Source organism: Marmota marmota, unplaced genomic scaffold (assembly GCF_001458135.2).
Source record: "Marmota marmota marmota unplaced genomic scaffold, marMar, whole genome shotgun sequence".
In the NCBI taxonomy this organism is placed as follows: Eukaryota; Metazoa; Chordata; class Mammalia; order Rodentia; family Sciuridae; genus Marmota; species Marmota marmota.
The window spans coordinates 10,555,904-10,575,162 of NW_026000108.1; the positions used below are offsets into that span (position 1 = coordinate 10,555,904).

Genomic DNA, 19,259 nt, shown 5'->3' on the forward strand with positions numbered 1-19,259 from the left:
AGTATTATACACAAATCTGAAAGAGTTCCATAATGAGTCTAGGACAGAAATGAGGAGAGATGTGTGTGTTAGGGAATTTGTTTGACTTCATGCAACAGAACCAACTTCAGCAGCCTGCTCAAATAGGAGTTTGTTTTTCTCCTCTAAAAAGAAACAGGTTTGGAGATATGCATCCAAGGGTTGGTGCAATGGCTCTGTCTCAGTTGGAGCTACCATAACAAAAAAAACATCAAGTGGATGACTTAAACAACAAACATTTATTTCCCAGTTTGGGAAACTGGCAAGTCTGAGATCGGGGAGCCAGCCGATCTCATGTCTGGTGAGGCTCCACTTGCTGGATGCAGACAGCCACTTTCTAACAGTATCCTCACATGGCAAAGGGAGAGAGAAATCATCTCTCTCATGTCTTTTCTTACAAGAGCAATAATTCTATTCATGAAGACACCACCTTCAATTACCTCCCCAAAGGTCCCACCTTCAATTACCATCATACTGGGGACAAGGATTCCAACATGTAAAGTGGGGGGGGCACCAAAACATTCAGCTTCCCACTGTCATCAGAGACCCAACTTCTTTCTACCTCTCCGTTCCTCTGTCTTGGCCTGCAGGTCTCTCTATTATGAACACAAGATGTTCCTCTGTCTTGGCCTGCAGGTCTCTCTATTATGAACACTATCAGCTAAGACATAAATAGTCTTTGGTGGTTATCAGTCTCAATGTCATGGCTGCATTGTTTTATCAACTCAGTACAAAGAACAAAATCTGAGCAGACGGCACCATCTGAGACTTTCTTCTTACTCAGCAACCTGTTCCAACAACCTCTGCTTACTAATGATTGTCCCAGATGGGTGGGTCCCCTAGCCCGGGCTAGCCACAGGAAAGTCTAGAAAAGTGTGTCTGTACCTGGTCACATTGCTTTTCCAAACAAAAAGCTCTCCGTTAGTAAGAAAGAGTGGGCAAGTAGACATTGTGCAACTACTAGAGGAATCTGCCAGGAAAACGTCCGTTCAACAAGGGCCTGAAATGTGGTAGGCACAAGCTAAGACAGAGCTAAAAAAGAAAGAATGCTGTCCTTGCATTAGATCTTTAAAAAGTGACATCCAGAGAGAGATACAATGTGAAATAGGATGCACATGTCTCAGAACATTGCTATATAAATTTTTCTCATAAGATAATGCCTGACAGAGAGAAAACATTCAAAAATGGTTTCAAATATTTCTTTCTTTTTCATCTCTCTTTCAAATGAAATTAGAGATGTAACACTGGTTTCCACTTGGAATGCCATTATATTTGCATTGTCTAATTAATCCTGTGATCCAACTATGGCTATGCTTCTGGCCAATGTTTTCCATATCCCCCAGCCCCTGGCAAACACAACCCTGCAGACTTATTAGAGCATGTCAAATTCTTCCTGCTTTATGTTCTTTCACTTTGGTTGACTCTTCAGAGCTGTAATAATAACGTGTTCACTTATAACACTATCAGCTAAGACATAAATAGTCTTTGGTGATTATCAGCCTCTTCTTGGCACTGAGTAGGTACTCAATGATATCTAATGAAAAAAAAACAAATATCAGCTTCATCATTGACCAGCTGTGCCATCTTGGGCAAGCTTTATATCTCCAATGAGTATTATGAGCTGCTGGAATTTTGGAGTTATCACACTGCCGCATTGTAGCAGCAACAGCTAATCGCTAGAACCTGCCACATGGAGACTGGGGAAGGAAATTCACTGGAAAGAGATGCTCATTGAATTATGCCAAAGGCATTTACATAGATTATTACCCACAATGTCACAAGAACATTGTCCCTCTACCATTAGTTAAAATTATCAGACAATCCTGAAAGGCAGCAACCTCACATATGAAAAATACTAAAGAAATGACCCATAAGCTTCTCAAAATCATACTCTGAAATTTTTTATAGCATGTATAGAACACACCATGAAAAACAAATACTTCCTGGGCAAGCATCCTTCTGTTACATCAGTAGCCAAGCATATGGGACAAGGATGATAAAAGCAAGTACCCAGAATTCTTATCTCACTGACACAGCTGTGTTGTACATACATTGGGTTTGAGTTATGGGAAATGGTTAAGCGGTCTCTCCAGACAGAGTCGAATGTAAGAATCTCTCCTTTATGAGGCAAAAATAGTACCTCTGGATTGTTGGTGAAAACCAAAGCTGCAATGAATTTAGAAATCTGACATATCATCTCCTGGAACTTCATCTCTGCAAAATGTAAATTCACACCAGAGCTAGATACTGTTTCCTATCTTGCTTTACACACTCATGTATCTGACTCCTCATCATGAAACAGCTGATCAAACAAGGATTTTGGAAGCAAACAAGCAGGTGTTTGGCAACATATACTAATTTACACATAGGCTGAGTCAAAACCTAATGTGAGCTAGGAGATCTCTTGAGAGATTTTTTTTTTCAAGCAGCATAAACACTAAAAATATGCTGTGTACCTTAAACAGATCTGGATTGGATTCCCAGGTCTGCCATCTAATAAATGTAAACCTTGAGCCTGTTACTTATCACCACAGTTTTCTCCTCATCTGTAAAATAGAAATAATAATACTTAAATTGAGCCAGATGAAATTTACACTTTTGCAGCCAAAGGAATTTGAATATTGACCATTTCACATGGTTTATCCCAAACCTGTCTCAGAGGACAGAGTCCAGAACAAAAGAGTTGTGCGTCTATTAGTCACAACTATTGGTTACACATGACAGACACCCACCTAAAACTAGGTTAATAAAAAAGGGGAAACATTAACTTATGTAATTAGGCAACCTTGGAATAGAGTTAGCTTCATGGATGGTGGGAACCAGGTGTTCTGGATATCCTCCCCCCCCCACCATCATCATCATCATCATCATCATACATGGTGGAGAAGATACACTATGATAGTCTCCACCAGAAGCAAAAACACTTCTCTCCCAAAGGCTGTATTAACTGGGTTACATCAAGGCTCAACTATTCACTATAGCCTGGCACTTTAGATGGCCTGCTGTGCCTACCTCAGCTTGTACTTGCTCACCGTGGGTAAGGCAGGGGACATGAAGGATGCTACACATGACAACCCAGCTTAAGCCATGTAAGATAGAAAATGGGCTATGGAGCACTGGACAGGCAGGAAGAGAAAGATGTCCACTATATGGAGCAGAGAACACTGACTGCACATGGAAGATGGGCCACTAGTAGCTAAAAAGCACAGGATGCTCAAAGGACATATGAGATAAGATGAACGATTTTGCCCAAAGACCAGGAAACCGACTTTTCCCATCTTACCAGGGACTTTCCCGGCTCAGCACCGAATGTCCCATGCTGTGGACTCCTCAGTCCCAGGCAAACAGCCCTGGGTTGTCTCAATAATCCCAGTTTCAAATCTGAAACTCCCACCTCTCAGCCTGTAGGAAAAACCAGGACAGCTGACCACCCAGCTTCAAAATGGTACTCCTAAGTGGAAATCTTAGTGCGGGTTGAGGTCTGGGGTCAGTTTATGAGTTGCTTCATCCGTGGAAAAATGTGTGCTATAGTAGACGGTCCCAGGGGCACAGGGACAGACTGCATCTGCTTCATTTGGAGTCTCAGGGTCTGTCCTTCCTCCTCGCCTGCTCTTTGTTTCTTTTTCTTTCACTTTCTCTCTTTTTCTCTTTTCTTTTCCTTCCTCCCTTTCAGATGATTCTTCCTTCATTCTTTTCCTTGCTTTTTCTCTCTCTTATTTACCCATATACCTTTAAAGGAACATGTGACTTAGACTTTGTTTGCATTCTCCCAAGTTGCTGTTTTATGAGACTTGACTAAAATAAGCCAGCCTCACTTATCCTGCAGAACCTACCCCATAAGTGGAAGCTTCACTGTTAAGACAAGATGGGTAGGTACTGTTTCTGTAGGTGTTCTAGATACTGTGGTCATGATGGCCAAGTGGAGGGAATGGAAGAATTGGGGGGAAGAGGTAAAAAACAGTTGGTGATGATTGTAAGATGAGAAGATTAAAATTCGGAGGTGCATGAGATTGGGCACCTTTAAGAGACAGTTTTTTGGTATAACTGTTTATAGAAGATGTATCCATGAATAATGTCAATAGCTAGGATTTGCAGTGCCTTTCTTCTTTTGCATGAATATTATCATTCATTAAGCAATGTAAACCAGGAAATAACTTCTTGGCCACAAACTATGCTTTGAAGCCAGTTCTGTATTTGAATGTCTTCAATCAAAATATTAAGATTAGAAGGGAAGCAATTTCCAGTCTTCAGAAGAGAATCACTGCTGGAGAAAATAGTGTACTAAATTATATATTTTTAGAATGTTTTGAATTTTGTTGCCTTTCTTAAAGTGTGAAGTTCTAAGAATCGACTCTACTTTAGATATGAACCAAATTCTTCCTCACAACAAGGTTTCCAAGGATAAGTCAGCATTCCCAAATCACTTTCACGATATTTGTCACTATACAGTACCACCTATGCCACTTGTTCACTGGCATTTTTCTATAAATTGATTTTTTTTTATCAGACAGACTGAGCAGCCAGTGCACCTGATTGGGGCTCATGCATATCAGTGTCCAGAGGGCTCAGGCTGATTTTCAGACACTAATGTTTTTGAAATCTAATTAAGAAGAAAAATATTGTCATCTTCAAGAAAAGCAGTTTAGTGCATTCAGGAAGGGGTTGGAGCCGCCACACATGGTTCTTATTTCCATCCCATCTTTCATTACCTTGAGATTTTTAATAACTTAAATTTTCTGCCAATATACTGGTGAGGATTCATTAAGATAATGCCCAGGAAAATCAGTGACCTGTGCTAGGCCATAACAAATGTCAACCATGATTCTATTCTTGGTCCTGTAGAGAGGAAGATGTGTACGGTTCTTTAGTTCTTTAGGGCAGACCGTTTATTTATTCTGGAAAAGCAAACTAAATGGTGAATGTACAGCCAAGATCACCTTCTGAAACATGTGATTTCAATGCTGTTATAAAAATCTTTCTTTTTTTAAGTTGGAGCCAGTGGCATCTCTACAAACCAGGGCACTTTGAGAGGAAATGTGTCTTAAATGTGAAAGAACAATGATCACTTGTGGTTAGAAAGTCAGAGGGAAGAGTGAGAAAAAAAACTACTCTGTTTTACCAAGATTTTGTGCATCTCTGCAGACAAGCTGAGCTGATTAAGGGCTCCAGAGATGTCTCTATAGAGGGAAGCTAATTTGTTTTGTTGTTGTTGTTGTTTGTTTTTGTTTTTCTAACTTTCCAGAAGTCTATAATTATTTCTAAATAAAAAGCTTTCTTAAAAGGGGATGGTGGAAACAACGATTGTAGAAAACAGTGCTGTTTTACTGCAAACCCAGAAGCACAAGATTGCTGTTAAATGTGTGATTTAAGAATCTCACCCTGGAGCTCCTGCAAACCTCACAGCAGCTCATTGTTCTTGCTCTGTCTGCAACCGCCATCAAAGAATAATGTTCCCACTTCCTTTCTGTCTCACACATCCTGTGGGTGCTCTCATCAGATGACTCCAATGGGGCCTCTGCTTTCAAAGGATTCTGGGAAATGTAGTCCCAGACTCTTCCAGTCCACAATGGGGGAGGGAGGAGACAGACAGACACACAGAAAAGGACCAGGGACAATGTTGAATTGAAAGCATCCATCTTGACTCACCGATATTTAACAGATTCTGTAAACTTATGATCTAGACTTTGAAAGAAGATTAGAAGAAGGATAATCAAAAATCTCAGTTTATAAATAGAAGAAATTCATACATGATTCACTTTCCCAACATGGTTCTGTAGTCTAATATTCTAGCTATCTTCATCCAAAAGAATTTATAATAAAAATATTTTCAAGGGATTTTTCCCAGTTTATAAAACAGTTCCACATGCACTTTCCCATTGGCCCTCCAAACAGTGCTGAGAAAAAAAATAATCATGAAAACACATAACACTCATCTGGCACTTTCATTTCCATGATCACATTTCCCTGCAGTCCATGATCAAAATATGCTCCTTAGTTCTCTAAGCCCAACATGCTATCATTCCATGTCTTCACCCATGTGTTCCCTTCACTTAAAATACCCTTCCCTGATAGCAGTTCCTCCCAGCAGGTTCCTACCTCTTTATCCCCTATTTCATCAGAGTCCTGCTTCCCCTCTTTCTACCAAGAGACTGAGGCTGATAGGATATGAATGAGTTGTGCTGCCCCTGCAGGAATCCAGAGGGTGACTGGCAAGCCAGCAGATGTGACCCAGGATCTCAGCTGCCTCTCTTTCCTCAGAGAAACTCATCCTCAATTAGCAATGCTGGCATCCTTGTGCCAAATAGAAAGGAGAAGCATACATTTGGTGGTTCATAGATGACTAAATAAAGGGGCCCCATTAGACTGTGCTCTCAGACATATTTGTAATTCTTTGCTGCTTCAGGTGAATCTTATAGTGCAGTTCTACTACTGTTTATCTTAACCTAATCCCCCTTCTTCCCCTGAAGACTCTCACACCACTGCCCTGATGACTAGGGACACCTTAGTGAGCAAGGAACCTCAGAGAGTAGTGAGGGAGACAGACACTGCACACGTTATCTTAGAAGTATGTAAACACTATTATAACCACTATAGTGACAAAACATTTATGAAGTATTATAAAAGGAGAAAAGTTATGAAGGTGAATTATGGGAGAGTATGAGAAAATATAGCAATGTGGGTGAGTGGCAGATCAAAGAAAGCTTCCCTAAAGAAGTAACATGTGAGCTGAGTTCAAATCAATGAGAAGGATCTATCAACAGAAAGGAGGCAGGGAGGACATGTCATAGCTGATGTCACAGCCATCAGCCTCCCCTCAGCACAGACCCTAACTTCCCCTACTCCCTTTTCCTTCTCACAATACTTTGAATAACAATGTCCTACCCTCAAGGCCACTAAATCAGGAATTAAGAAGGAAGAACTGAGGGTCATGGCTCAGAATCTAAGAGAGAAGGACAGAGGGAGGCCAGATGTGTCATGAAAAGATCAGGGCTCTGGTCATCCCAGTTTACTTTGGAAACTGCCACTTATTAGCTTTGTGACCCTGGAAACATGACTACCAACCTCTCAAAGTTGTTTTAAGGATTCAATGAGGGAAGAAACCAGGAGGCTTAATCAATGTTAGCTCTCTTAATTTCTCCAGGCTTGCTATATATAGACTGAATTGTGTCCCCTAAAGAATTCATGTGGCAGCCCAAGCTAAAACAAGGCTCAATTAGAAAATTGCTCTTACAGATGATAGAGTGCAACTCTTAACTGAAATGACATTTAAGGGGTGAGTTTATGAAAGGGCAAAGGAAGTGAATGGAATAAGTAAATATGAGTTGGATTTGGGGCTTGAACATTTTTGAAAGGGAAGCTGGTTCTTGATTCATCTGGTATTTGTGACTACTTCAAGGATAAAGATGACCCCCCCACATCAAGACCCTGTGGATGCTTTTCTCTGCAGTTGAGCACCATATTTCTTTTTGTTTTTCACTCTTACTATTATATGAGAAAAGAGGACAATTCGAACAAAAACAAAGAAAACCCACGGGGGCCAGCAGAGAGGGTCATATTGAAAGAGGTAGATGACAGAGGAAGGAAAGTGAAATTTGCTCCTTAAAAGAAAAGAAGGTCAAGATGGAACCCAGGAGCACTGGCACTAAGGGTGTGGGTCAATGCCATGATGGAAGGGGGCATGGAAGCAATACCCTCCCAGCAACAGCATTTTCTCTGTATTGTTTCCTAAAAATAAATAAATAAATAAATTACTCTTAGTCCCATAGTAATGCTACAGTAAATGCCAGTAAATGCCACATGGGGTGATTCATAAACTATAGAAATTTACAGTTCTGGAAGCTGTGAGGCCCCAAATCCAAGTGAAAGCAGGTTGAGTGTCTGGTGAGGGCCAGGTCTTTGCTTCCAAGATGGCGTCTAGTTGCTGCATCCTCCAGAGGGGTCGAATGCTGTGTCCTCACATGGCAAAGGGGCAGAGGGCAAAAACGGCCTTTCAGTCCTTTCATAAAGTCCTCAATTCCACCCATGTGTGTATCATTCTCATGATTTAATCACCCCCAAAACACCCTCTCCAGAACAAAACAAGGTGAGCACAACAACATGAGGGACTGTGTCCTGGTGTGGTCTGGAAGGTTTAAATGACCCCATGTTTAAACTGACAAGTCTTCTGGGCAGTGCCAGAGCCAGGAGTGTTCAGTCTCCGGATCCAGTTTTTCCTTCAGCAGATGCCTAGACAAGCTCTACACCCTTCCTTCTGATCTTGACCTGGTTACCCAAGGTCAAAAGTTTTCTCCATATCCTGTTGCATTCCCCGACCTGTATTATCCTTTACCCAAAAGTCACTTGGTGGCTTCTTTCAACATGGGATGTAACGTCGAGTGGAATATCAAATGGAAAGGGAAAAAAGCATCTCATGGGTGGGACCGTGCTGACATAACTCCATAGTGTGTACCACTGCTTCCATTCTCCATGAAGCTCTTTCACAACAGTCACCACGCTGTGGGACCAAGCAAGGATCACCATTACCACAAATGCAATTGTGCAGCTGTGAGAATAGAGACTCAGAAGCACAAGGACCTAGTCCAGTGGCGTGAATCCTAAAGGCCAAGAGCCAGATCTCAAACCCTGGCCTCCACCTCTGCCTGCCAGTGGTGCAGAGAACTCTGGCTTGACAAACAGGAGGCCCCGGGTTCCAGTCCTTCCACCAACTGTGTGAGCCTGGCCAGGTCCCTCCAGCCCTGCGCTGCTTCCCCCTTGACTGCCAACTAGAGGAGACAAATTTCACCACCTCCAAGAACATCCCCATAAGGAGCTGGTAAGAAATCCTCCTGACAGCTGGTCAGAGGTACCCGCTTTTCCCCAGTGTGAAAAAGAAGCCATTCAACTTGAGTATTTCGCGTTCAGAACAAGCGTTGTCCAGACTCGTTGTGCTGTTTCCCAAATATGACTTGAGGCCGGAGCCAACAGATAAAGAAGATATTTATTTTTGTTTGTGAGGCTCCATCAAACAATCGGGAGGTCCGTGGAGGCCCCAGTGTCATTGCACCCCGGCAGCTTTGTACGCTGCCTCTCTCTGCCACCCTTGAAAGCCTAGGAGGACAATTTGGAAAGCAAATCAAGAACTAGCTTATCAAGCTGAAGCCGCAGAGAGTTATGAGTGCTCCTTGCTGCCAGAGGGAAGGGGATTTTGAGCGAAGACTCCACATCTGCGCGCGCTGAGTTCAAAGAATCCAGCTGCTGGACAGCCCTGCGAGCTCTGTAAGTAAACAGCCCTCTCTCCCGTCCATGAGGAAGGACTCCTTCAGGCGTTCTTCCTCCGAGAGAAGTATTCTTTGGCTCATGCCGGCATTACTCCCTCTGTTCTTCTGTGATGTACGGGGGTGTTTACTGACCAAGGCTCAGTCAATAAAGCATCTCAAAGGGATGCTGCTGCTGAGCCACAGAGGGAAAGCGAAAGTGGCCAGATCGGCCTTGGTTTTGCCCAGCCCTGGACCTGGCGCTGCTCCTCTGGAGCTATAGATCCACTCGGTAGGAGCAGGAGGCCGACCCAGACGGCAGGAACGAGCAGGAGTGGCTCGGTGCTTCCTGCCCAGAACAGATTTGTCATCGAGTCTCTATATAATTCAAGTTTAGGATGCTTCCTTTGTTTTGATATACTGCAGGGTCTTAATGGAGGAAAAAGGAAACATTAAAGCTAATATTGTTCTGTGGAGGTTTCTTTGTAGTGGTATAAATCCTGTGCTCGATTTATTTTTGGTTAAGGGTGCTGATTTATTTACTGTCTATTTTATGATTAAACAAATGTGCTCATAGCTCCCCACGGCTATGGGGGGATAAAGTAATCATGGCAATATATTAGCATAAGCCTCTACATTTGTTGATAAAACTATGGGTTCTTATTAACAGGAATTATATGAGTGGATTGCATATCATAAACAATGCATTGTATTAGTTTGTGATTCTTTTACAGGCGTCTTAAATCAGACTGTGGTTGATGACCAGGAAGTAATTGAGGGAGTATAACACACTTAAGGGAAATAATTGTGTTTTTTGATCAATCCTTGTTCCATGAGACCCTCCACCTTCCCAGGAAATTAAGGGTATTTTTTCAGGTTTCTTTGTCCTGTGTTCTGTGGCTGCATAGAATATATGTCCCCAGATGTCACCCTCTGCCCCATCATCAGACTGCACCTCCCAGTTGACCATATTCTTGATTTAAATATTCAAGCCCCTTACCCTCCCAACTCCCAACTCCCTAGAATGCTCCCAAATTTGCACGAATACCTGTCTTTGACTCTGGTTGATAGTATCAGACTTTGTGCTTCTGAGTTACTTGGGCTGTCACATGGATGTCCTGAGACAGGAGATCGTTCTGCTCTCAGTGTGTCAGTAATGTCAACACAAGCTTAAGGTTCAAGAGGCTCCCGGCAGAAAGAGGCCTCATAATTACTGGGAACTTGTTACAGCCCTTTAGCAAGCAAGTTGTCTCCACATCAGCCTGAATTGATAGCTAACCTTTCACCTTTACCTAGTAAATAAAGACTATGTGCCCGGTGTGTGACAGCAACACAGAGCGAGTGCGCCATAGCACTCCCCGATTCTTGGATACATGGCTATAGCTGAGCCCAAGTGAGCTACCATTTTCATGGGTCACTGCAAAAGGTGGCTGCTGTTTGAGTTGTATGGTGGGCCATGTCATAAAATGGAGGGATACAAGTTTGGAAAGTGAAAGGATGTGGGAGGCCATCCTCGCACGTGATTTGAGTTCCTCCCTGGCTGGGTGAGAGGCGCTTAAACACAGCTGTGTCTGAGCCTTCCCCACCCTTTCCCAGGTCCGAGGGTTTGTCCGTGCAGAGGCGTGCCTGGCCACTGTCCTGAAGACCCAATCGTCGTCCTTGACCTTAGGGTGCTGCCCCCCTTAACCTTCATTGGATGGGATTTTCCCTGGAATTTTTTGTTCCCCAATAAAAGCTCACTCCCTGGCGTGCTCTCCCTCTCTCGCTAGTCTCTTCTGTAAACCTCGCCACCGCTTTAGGTGGCTGGAGGCAGGAGCTAGGAGAAGCCTTGGAACTGATAATTAAAGGTAATGAGAGTCTGTCTCTTTAATTTAAAACTCCCTAGTAATTTCTTATGAACCAAACCTTCTTTCATGAAGCCCATGCTGGACGCGTGACAGAAAAGGAAATTATTCAAGTATTAGGAAATATTTTCTGAGTGCTTGCCAATTTCCAGGCCCTTGACTGGCCTTGTCCCACCTGCTATGTGGAGCCGGAGGATCTCTACCAAGGGATAGAGGTCAGAATCCAGAACGCCCGGGGGCACAGACCAGATGTGATCCCATGTTGGTTGCTGAATTCCTCTGTGCCTCAGTTTCCTTGCTATAAAATAGAGGTTATAACAGCAGGATTCAGGAAAAGGGTGAGAGTTCGGGTAGGTGTTGTTTTTGTCTCTTTCGTATATGAAGAAACTAAAGCTAGGGAGGTTAACTCATTCCTGGCCACATAGAGAGATGAGGGCAGGCTGGGATGTGGAAGGAAACAATCTGCTTTGATCCTAATGGAGAAAGTCTGCTCTCCAACTGCTGCCTCCTTCCCGTTGGCGTTGGGTTCCTTCACATTCCTTTCCCGGCTCTCACAATGCCCTCTACATAAACATTGCTAACCTTGATGATTTCAGACAAACAGACTGAAGTTGAAAGACATGAAGAATCTTGCCCACAGTCACACCCCTAGCAATTTACAGGGCTGGGATCCAAACACAGGTCTCCAAATTCCAAATCCTGTGCTCTTTTAACGACCCATGTTCCTTCCTTGTCTTGCGAATCTGTGACCAGGTCAGTTGCATACATGCCCTGTGGAGAATAGTAAGCTAGACAGTGGTGACAAGGACACATCAATTAGGCCCTCACTGCCTGCTTCATCAACTAACGCAGGTCCCTGTGCCCCTTTGTGAGGGACTTCTCCAGATGTTTCACATGTACAACAAACTTTGACGATTGCTGTCCTCAGCGAGTTCTGTGATCTGGGAAGAAGCAAAGATTGTCATGTCTGATGGGACCTTCACCTGAAGAAGGTAGAAAACTCTGTTAAGTACAGGTATTTGGCATTTCCTCTCCACTCAGAATTGTGGATCAGAGTCAATAGCACCTCGGGGTTATTTACTGTCTCGTCTATATTCCAGGGCTTGCTTCATCTTTTGGCACATGTCACTTTCTGAGCCCTGTGACCATCTGAACTTTTTGCCATCAATCCCTTCGATTGCATCAGCCTCCATTAATCAGCAGATGGGTAGCTTTCTTCCTTTTCTAGGCTTTGTTGCAAACTGGGACAACTCAATAGAATCCATCAACAAATTAGGAGAGAGTAAAATATCACATCTATAATCTGAGAAATATACTCAATAAGCTTATTACAGAAAAGTCAGAAACAAAGAATATTTACTGAGCTGAATAAAATTTATTCCAGTTGATTTCTCTGAAGACTACTGCAGCACAGATAGGTACAAACCAAGAGGGAGATTGCCAAAGCATGTACTTGGAACCTGGGAGCTTTAGATGTCATGGGACAGAAAGTATTGAACACTGGAAATAATCTCCCATGGTGTCGTGGCAGATGTCAGAACTTGAAGGGAAATATCACTGGCTTTATATACTCTCTTACCACTTTTCAACTTTAGGACTCCAAGCACGTCGCTTACTTCGTAAGTTTGTACAGCAGACATAACTGAGCACAGCACAACAGGACATCCTTCCTTCTCCAGCTCTGGCCCATTCAGTCCAGAAGTCTCCACTGAGCACTTACCATGTGCTGCACATTGTTCAAGACATAACAGCGAACAAGAACCAAAGTCCCTGGCTTCTTGGAGTTTGCACTTTAGAGGAAGTGACAAATGACAAAGTCATTATTAAGAAAGTAACAGCAAGACTAAGTGCTCTGAGAAACTCAAAATATGCAGTGGATACAATGACTAGCAGTGCCAGGAGGAGGACCCATCTTTAGCCAAGAGGCCCAGGACCCCTCATTAGGGAAATGGCTCCTAGTGCAGTCTTGAATCATAAGAAAAACATGATGACACAAAGCCACAGTTAAGCTTCTAACCATGTGACACTAAACGTATCATTGCGACTCTTTCTAGGTCTACATCACCTGCACACTCCAGAGCTAGAGCAAAGCACCTCTGGGGCTTCCTTCAACCCTGAAACTCTGTATTGAATTTTCTTTCTAATTTTTAGTATCATGTGCTTTGAGTAATTGTACAAAAAGAAGAAGGGGGAAAAAAAATCTCTGAACCCAACTCCACTACAGTAGTTGCTTTATTCTTTCATTTCAGTTTCTGAACTTTTTAAAAAATGTTCTTTAGTGAATGAAGATTTAATTAATGATTTTTTAAAAATTTTAAATCATCACAATTTCTAGGGATTACTTTGTTGGAGAAGACAAGAACCACTGTATGGCATATTTTTAGGGATGAATTGTGTGGCTTCACGATTACTTCATGTGTGGCTGCAAGTCTGAAATCGTACATATGCTTGTGGAGCCAACATACGGAGCTGCCAGAAGCCAGAAGATCCAGTGCTCTTGTAGCCAAGAGTCATGTGTACAGCTTTTAAAAACAGTCCATGGTCTGAAACGTTTCCTTTCTTAAAATGGTGCAGCAGACCTCACTTGAGTCTGAGACAGCGTCTACCCAAAAGGAAGGTCAACAAAGCAGAAAATTTGCACCAGAGGAGACTGTCTTTCAATTAACAAAAAAAAAAAAATGGCAGCCAGAATATTCTTGGCTGTCACGATCCAGACAATTGTCTTATTGCTATATTTTTGCTTTTGTCACCACAGTGCAAACCTCAATTATGGAGTCACAACCTAGAATGAGAATTTGGGGTGCCCAGCCACATAAACTATACAGGTCAATGTTTCCAATTTTCAAGTTCTCATTTCTTTTTTGCTGTTGTTGTTTTTGCCTACTTTGTAAAAATGCAATCACTTCCAATTGAAAAACACATATTTTTAAAAAAATTGTTGGAAAAAGAGTTTCCAAGTTCAGATTCAAGGACTAAAAAGTAAGAGCAAAGAGGGTAAGATTAGGAAACTGGAGTTAATGAGCCCATGGTAGGGAATGTTGTAGAGAAACCCCATGGTATTCCTAAGGGCTCTACAGAACTCTCACACAGAGTGTGTGGCAGGGGCTGATGGGCGTTGCAGCTAGGTACCATCCTGGCAAATGGTATTTCCAGTGTTTAGTACATACATTCCCCACTGTGACTCCTGGAGGCTTAGTGTAGCTATTGCCCCCCTCATTTTATAGATAAGGAGCTGAGGCTCAAGGAAGTGCCCCAGCTCATAAGTAAAGGAGCTACAGTTTAACCCAGGACTGCCTGACTGCACGGCTTTCTGCCCCACCGCTCTGCCTTAGAGATCAAAAAGACACTTCCTTCAAACATGCAGTACACGTTCTTTTTAAGTAAAAGAAGAATTTACTGCAAGTTTTTAAATGTTGAAATGGCCTCCTGAGGGAAGAGGCTGAGGAACTGTCTTCCTTGGAGGTCTATTAAAACCAGATTGGTTATCATGTATGTCTGGTATGACTTCAGTGTGGTCTTCCCCAAGGTGAAAGATAGACAAAGTGTTTCCTCAAGTTCCTTGCTCAGCTTTCCAGGCAAAGGCCAAGTCTACATCCATACAAAGCAAAATGGTGAGGACATGTACCGCCCAGCCCTTGACCCCCTCTCCCACCCCATCTGATGGTTTTGGCTAGTGATGCGCAGATGATCTGGAAGGGCCACAGTCTCCTGGATCACAACCGTGCTGACCCTTTTCCCACAGCCAGAGAGGGGATGAGACTCTGTTCCAACTTGTGCCCAACGAAAGGAACCCTATGCCAAAGAATCTATTGTCTACTTTCCAATGTTTGGGGAATACAGATCAGGACAAAAACTGGTGTGAAAATAAAACTATGTAGGAAAATAGGAAGGTCTTTTAAAATTCTATTCTATCAGTTAGTGTTTGTCTATCTGAGAAAACCCACTTCCTTTAATATCTAAAGGTTTATTTTTCCCTCATATAAGAAGCTCAGAGTAGGTGGTCCAGGGGTGGTATAGCTATTCCAGGAAGTCATCAAGAAACCCGTCTCCTGCCGTGTTCCTGCTCCACCAATGTTAGCATGTGGCTTTCATTCTTATGGTGGTGACATAGCCATTGTATTTTTAATGTTGAGTTTATATTCAGCAAAGACTTCGCCTGTCGAACTTTGCTGTTTAATTTGGGAGAGGAAGCCCTATTCCAAGACATGCCATGGGCATCTTATTAGCCAAACTGTATATGTAACATGGCTATTTTAGTCAGCTTTTATGCCACTCTGACCAAAAAAAAAAAACCTGGAAAGAATAATTTTAGAGGAGGAAGAGTTTATTTGTCACTCATGGATTCAGAGGTCTCAGTTCATAGACAGCTGACTCCATTGCTCTGGGCCCGAGGTGTGGCAGGACATCGTGTAAGAATACATGGTGGAGAAAAGTGACTCAGGACATGGCCACCAGGAAGCAGAGAGAGAGAGATGCCCTCATCATGGGCAAATAATTACCCCTATGGCACACCCCCAGTGACCACCTCCTCCAACCACACCCTACCTGCCTCCAGCACCACCCAGTTTATCCCTGTCAGAGGATTAATGCACTGATTAGGTTAAGACTCTCATAACCCAATCATTACCTCTAAACCTCTTGCATTGTCTCACACATGAGCTTTTTGGGGACACCTAACATCTAAACCATAACAAATGGTCATCCCTGGTAACAATGAACATCTGTACATTTTGCTTTTTAGTATTTGATTTAGAAAAAAAATCAAGGGAAAGTGAATTAAAATGGGCTTTGAATGTGTACCTACCTGTCAATACATGCTAAAAATTCCTATTTATGAAAACAATAAATTTGGGATTTTATGCATAAATAGGACTACATTGCACAAACATTCACTAGCTGCATCTCCAATATTTAACAATTCTTGTGAACATGAAAATATTTGTAGAGTGAGCAATAAAGGCAGATAGAGAGAATCCTACCTGAAGTAGATGAAATGGGAAGAACATGGATTTGGCTAACAGTTAAAGGTCTGAATTCCACCTGTACCTAACTGGGTGTGGGATGCCTCGGTTTCTTTATATTTAAAATGAGAGAAAAAAATAGGTACCCACAGAATCATTTTAGAATTAAATAAACTATATAGATTTTCTATATACTAGATGAAGCATCTCACATGCAGTACGCACTCAGGCAATGGTAGCTCTCACCTTCCCTTGCCTTGCTTCTTTTATTCAGTAAGTTCATAACCTTTCATGAAACCAAATTCAGACAGAGAAGACAATTAAAGAATCAACTTTCCCAAGAAATTAGAGCAAACCCACTCAATGGTGTGTCGCCCTTCTCATCAGTGCACGCCAAGATTCTTTCATTTGGGGCTTTCTCACATTATCTTAGCAAACCAGACAAAAATGTCTAAGTGATTTTGTTCTCCAAAATGTGTTGTATGCTTCAAAGTGCCATCTGCTTGTGACTAGTTACAAAACAGAGTCAACAGAGACATTTGGTGACATTTTAGAAAGGGACTCCAGTGTTTGTTATGAAGCCGTAATTCCTAGAATTTGTGCAATTTGTTCTGTGTTGTTGAGATGTGAAATACAGCCTTCACAGGGGCTCCCAGCTGTTTCAGTAACATTATCCTCATCTTAAACCATGAAGCCTGGTTTTCAACTGGGTTTTTTTTTCCCATTTTAATTTTCTCCCCATCCTACTCTGATCTTTTCAGTCAAAGAGGGAATGCTTGAAGTTTTTCACCTCATAGTCACCACCACAATATCTAAAAGATGAAACAAACCAAAAAGAGCCCACAGATTTCCATGAACCAAAAATCCCTTCTGCAATATGGCAACGTGGAAATTCTAGGCATTCTTCTAAGTCACAGGTTCCTGTTCTCCTATGTATGCTGAGACCATTCACAAGCCACCATTTATCATCCTTCCCTCACTTTTTTTCACCTAGAAAGAGGAATGACCATCCCTAACCCACCCATTTCACCTATGAAAATAATGGAGATCCTCTTTCCATTATAATGAATAGAAGCACCATACAAAACAAGCACATACCCTTAATCTGAACGTAGCTGATTCTTCTTGGGTTCTACTTGATTCCAGCAGTCCAGACTGAGAGTCCTTCTTTCTGCAGCCTGATCATTTTCTCAAGTTCATTGAAAAAATATTTAATAGTACCTACCTAGTCAGGTCTGATCAAAACAGACAAAACTTGCTGCCCTCCTGGAGAAAGCATTCCTCTGGCCTCATGAGAGACCTCAGCAGTCCAATGTCATGCTTGCTCCACTCACTGACAACATGCCCCAAGCACTTCTTGGTGTTTCTGTGCTGTGCACACATGTGCTCATAAACTCCATGCTAACCGTTATTATGCACATCATAGCAGAGGATGTCAATCATGGACCTGATGGTACTCATCTTGAGAAAACAACATGTGAAGGATGTAATCGCCTGTCTTCCCCTACATTGGTAATCTCCATGCAGCCAGATTTGCTAACTTCTGGGCAGAGGCAGAAAGGAAGCTGTCTCCCCAGGTTGAGTCACTGATCCTCAAAGTAGTTATGCTTGTGCCCCAAGACTCAAGTCCTCAGTGCAAATGTCATCCTGAAAAGCCCTACTAGAAACATGGCTTTCAGTGTCTGATATTAACAACTATTTCCATAAATCCTAAAAAACAGTCACTGGGAAGAGAACAGAAATAATTTATATCTTCTATTGTCTTTGTATAGTGCCTTCCTATTCAGATACTTGCACATTCCCCAACCCTCTCACCATCAATGGTCAGTCTCCAACTTCTAGTTGGTCTTAGCCAGAACACTCCAGAAACCATTGAAATCTGGAAAATCTACCTAAAGCTTTGTGCCTTCAAATTGGTATAGTTTGAAAATGGTCATTACCACATACTCCAAGGACGGTCAGCAGTACCAACTATTTCCAAACAGAAACAATTTGAAGGCACAAATTGAAGGCAGAGATTGTTGACCATGCGCATCTAAATGCTTTCAGGTAGTGACCTCTATAGCATCCTTAGAAAGAGCCAGTTTGCTTTCTTAGGACCTTTCTATAGGACCTTACTGGTCCTACAGAATGCCTTTTACATACCAGGTCCATTTCCCTTGGAAAGACAGATGGTGGTTAGTGATAGGTCAATGGAGCTGAGTCAAGGTTATTCCAGAATGGAAGAGATCTGAACATTTTTACTGGTTGAGAATGACCAACCAGAGATAGAAGTCGAAGATAACAGAGAATGAGAAGCGACTGGGTCAGGTGAACTTGGAGAAACAGAAGGTACATGAAAACAACTAGGTAAGTGGAGGGCCTGGGGTTGAACATCCAAGTATCCTGACTCATGCCTTTTCCACTGAGAGAGGAGGGAAGCCAGTGAGGATGGCTAGGATAGGAATGTGACTAAATTAGGGATAGTAGGGAAATTGACGGCACTATGGGGATGCTCTCTGTTCTTTTGGGCGTTGGAATTGCAATCATTGTTTAAGATAAGGACAATGAGCTGATTAAATGTGCAGAGATCACTGGGTCCAGGGCTGAACATAGAGTAAGTGCTAGAAAAAGAAGACTGAAATTCATAGCAAATGTTTATCTGCAAAAGACTGCATGTAAAAATAGCCCACAACACCACCCACACATTTTGCTTTTTACATGAAACACATGAACCTTCCTGAAACTTATTTTAAACTCTGAACTGTAATGACCTCTCTAAATAACTCAGTCCTGATACATACTCTCAGAGAAGCCCATTGACCACACATACTCTCTTCCATGACCCATGAGCCTGGAGAGTTCTGGAACCTCTCCAGCAAGAGAGGTGTGTGTGGGAAGAGAACTAAACTCCAAACTTTCTGTGTTTTGTGTTGTAAAAATGGTTCCAGACATGATAAATGAGAGGGAGATAATCGAAAACACGGGCCATTTTGGGTTGGGCCTTTGAAGATTTTAATAAGCACGAGCTCTCCTCAGCCAAATCAGGTTCTTGGCTTCAACTGTTTCAGATTTGGACTGTCTTCCTTTGATTATTTGAAATCACAGGGCTGGTCTGGGGAGGGCGCGTGCTCAGACTTGAGGGCAGCTGGCAGACAGACCTTGCAGGTAGAGGCTTTCAGGGGTGGGTTCTCAGAAGTCCTCTTCATTTTGCCCTATTAACC

At 42.5% G+C, this 19,259-nt stretch overlaps 1 protein-coding gene across 2 annotated transcripts in view; it reads left to right on the forward strand.

Moving 5' to 3' along the window:
- Positions 1-19,259, forward strand: part of C1qtnf7 (C1q and TNF related 7) — a 100,612-nt gene that overhangs the window by 22,149 nt on the left and 59,204 nt on the right. Inside the window, exon 1 of one of the 2 annotated variants that reach the window (XM_015481792.2) lies at positions 7,876-9,273. The exons of the other annotated variant lie outside the window; for it this stretch is intronic. The gene's annotated coding sequence lies outside the window, so the exon portion shown is untranslated. Of the gene's footprint in view, positions 1-7,875; positions 9,274-19,259 lie in introns of those variants that run through there. 2 annotated transcript variants of the gene reach the window in all.